This window comes from Octodon degus, unplaced genomic scaffold (genome assembly GCF_000260255.1).
Source record: "Octodon degus isolate 3935 unplaced genomic scaffold, OctDeg1.0 scaffold00163, whole genome shotgun sequence".
Lineage (NCBI taxonomy): Eukaryota > Metazoa > Chordata > Mammalia > Rodentia > Octodontidae > Octodon > Octodon degus.
In genome coordinates, this window is record NW_004524739.1 from 2,575,587 (window position 1) to 2,578,990 (window position 3,404).

The 3,404-nt window shown below is 45.4% G+C and overlaps 1 non-coding gene across 1 annotated transcript; it reads left to right on the top strand.

Annotated features, from left to right (window-relative positions):
• Nucleotides 1–716: 716 nt before the first annotated feature.
• Nucleotides 717–850, top strand: LOC111813103. Its single transcript, XR_002818439.1, has one exon. It is a non-coding gene; the product is annotated as a U11 spliceosomal RNA (small nuclear RNA).
• The last annotated feature ends 2,554 nt before the right edge of the window (nt 851–3,404 follow it).

The window sequence follows — 3,404 nt, forward strand, 5'->3', positions numbered from 1 at the left end:
AAACCTACAATCCCAGCAGCACTCAGGAGGATAGCTGTGGAAGATAGCCTAGGCTACATAATGAGTTGAAGGCCAGCCTGAACTGATTAGTGAGACCCTGTTTCAAAAATAAACTTCGTGGTGGCCCAGACCAGTAACGACAGCACGGAGGAGGCTGAGGTAGGAGGATCCCTGTGAGTTCGAGGCTACGCAGTGAGTCCACATGTGGTGGCACATGCCTGTAATCCCAGCCCTGGGGAGGCTGAAAGCGGGAGGAGGATTACCACAAATTCAAGCTGCCTACCGGGCAGACCCAGAGTGGATGACTACCAGTGACACAAGTTTATGTATTTGCAGTTTTGATAGTTTGAGATTAATGTCTTCCCCAGTTAGGTGCTTACAGCCGCCAAAAGCTGTCTTCTCAGTTCAAGGCAGGGGCGAATGCCGCGCACCGCAACCGGCAGCAGCTTCCAGTCGTCCCACAGCTGCGCCTTCCGCTTCCAGCCGGCGCCCGGCTGCACTTTCCCAGCAAGCATTGCTCTTATTTGCATATTGTTAACGTATTGTCTTTACTTTTAAATTCAAATCAAAAGGGCAATAATAGATTAGTTTTTACAGAGTTTCTTTCTGGCCCAGAAGATTTTGGCATCAATCGGAATTTGCTCAGGTTTTGTTTTCACCTTTACCGTAAAATGGATTAAACCACACCGCTACTTTGGTTTTCTAATAGAGTTACTAAAAAGGGCTTCTGTCGTGAGTGGCACACGTAGGACAACTTGTTTGTTCTGCGTGCGGAATCGACATCAAGAGATTTCGGAAGCATAATTTTTTGGTACTTGGGCAGCTAGTGATCGTTGGTCCTGGCGCCCTTAGTATTTGTAAGGAAGATCTAAGTTGCGTTTGAGTAGTTTATACGCCTGGGTAATGTGTAGTTTGATGAAGTAAGGCATTGAAAAGCTTTTAGTTGCATAAGCATATATGTATCTTACTCTACTTATGAAGCGATTGAGTTAAGGCTGAGCTGTACAAAGAAGTTGTGTTTCTGAGAGAACTGGGGTGGTATTTTTATAAAGGACTTCAGTATTGGAAGGCTTGTTTTAGGGTTTTTATTACAACAGAATTTTGATACCACGAAACAGGCTGGGCAACTCTATCACTATTGTATCTTTCTCACGTTGATCGGGAAGCCCTTATCTAGCAAGCACAAGGGCCTGAGTTCAATTCTGGTTCCGCTAAGAAAAATAAATAAAAAGACGCAATTTCTGACCACAGATGTAGCTCATTTGTACAGTGCCAACCTGGCAAAGAGGAGGTGTTGAATTGGGTTTCTGGTACCAAGTAAGATAACATTTCTTTCTTTTTTTTTTTAAATTTTTTTTTTTTTTAACATTTATTTAGTGTGTGTGTGTGTGTGTGTGTGTGTGTGTGTGTGGCCAGCTCAGCCCACCAGGGGGCGGGGCTGGCTGGCATGTGGTGCTGGGGGATCGAACTGCAGTCCCTGTGCTTTGCCAAGCTTGTTCCAAGTAGGTGCTTTAGACCACTGAGCCATCCCTCCAACCCTAAGATAACATTTCTAAACGAGAGAAGTGTGGTGGTGCACACCTGTAATTCCAGCACTGATGCTGTGAGTTGCTGGAGTACACAGAAAGACCTTGTCTATCAATAAATGAATAAATAACATTTCTGAACGCCTCTTTATTTTGGTGATATGGGGGGATTGAACCTGTGACCCTGAGCATTCCAGGAAAGTGCTCTATCACTGACCAGCTGAACCACCAACCCTAAAGATTTTGTCTTTTATTTTTATTTATGGTAATGTATTTGGTACAGGTTCTCACTACACAGCTGGGACGTGTAGTGATCCTCCTGTTTTCAGACTCCCTCCCTAGCACTGGGATTACAGGAGTGTGCCACCACTCCTGGTGTCAGTGGCCAGCTCAGTCAGCAAGCACAAGGGTGGGCTCACAGGGCATGTGATGTCAGGGATTGAACCCAGGTCCCTGCATTTGCGTAAGCAGGCACTTAGTCCACTGGGGTCCTGCTTTTTGTCTTTCAAAGACCCCCCCCCAAAAAAAAAGTGGGGAACAGTTCCAGCCCAGTTAAATAGTGATCTGCTCCTGACTGTCCAGTGGCTATCAAGCCAGGCATGGTGGTGTACACCTGTGAGCCCAGCAACTGGGAGGCTGAGGCAGAAGGATCCCTGCAAGTTCAAGGCTAGCCTAACTATGTAATGAAACCTGCAATAACCATCAAAATCTAACATCTTCAAGCCAGTGGGATGGTACATGCCTGTAATCCCAGCTACTCACAAGGCTGAGGCATGAGGATGTAATGTAGCAAGAATGTCTCAACATTAAAAACAAAGGACTAGGGCCGGTGAGATAGCACCTGCTTAGGCAAGTGCAGGGGCCGGGGTTCGATCCCTGGCACCACAAGCTGTGCTGGCTCTGCCTTGCCCCCCCCGCGCTGAGTCATCGACTGAGTCTGGGTGTGGTGACACACACCTGTAATCCCAGTGCTGGGAAGGCTGAAAACAGGAGAATCACTACAAATCCTACATAGTGAGACCCTGCAGAACCTGTACTAAACAAAATAAATAAAGGACTGGGCTGGGGGATAGCTTGGCAGTCTAATCACCTGCCTGGCAAGGGCAAGGACCCACATTTGAACCTCAGTGGCACACACGGCCCTGTGCCAGCCACCAAAACTGGGCGTGGTGATGCACACCTATAATCCCAGCTCTGGGGAGGCTGAGACAGGAGGATCACAATGAGTCTGAGCTGTGTAGTGAAACCCTGTACCAAATAAATACATAAATAAATAAATAAATAAAACATGTTTTAAAAATCAAAGGACTAGGGATATAGCTCAGTAGTAGGGTGTCCTTGGGTTTGATACCTAATACTTTAAAAAACAACCCATAAAATGAACAAACAAAAACACACAAAAAAGGAAAAAAAGGTAAAATCCTCAGAATTCACAAGGAATGTATTCTCATGAATAAAATTATGTTTAAGAATACATAGTATTGAAACTGAGTGTGGTAGTGTATGCCTGTTATCTCGGGGCTGGGAAGGCTGAGACAGGAGGATCACTATGAGTCCGAGCTGCGTAGTGAGACCCTGTACCAAATAAAGATGAAAAAGAAAGAGTATACAGTATTTAGTAGTAAAATTCTTTCAACCTAACAGGGAAGGGAGGCTGGAAAGATAGCTCAGTGGTATAAGCACCTGCCTGACAAGTGCAAGGACCTAAGTTTGATCCCAGGTGCCGCAGGAGGATCACTATGAGTCTGAGCTGTATAGTGCGACCATGTACCAAATTAAATAAATAAATTTTAAAAATACAATACAAGGAGATGAAAGGAGAAAGAAAAGGCAGTTTAAGAGAGACTAGATACAGGGCTGGCCAGATAGCTCAGCAGA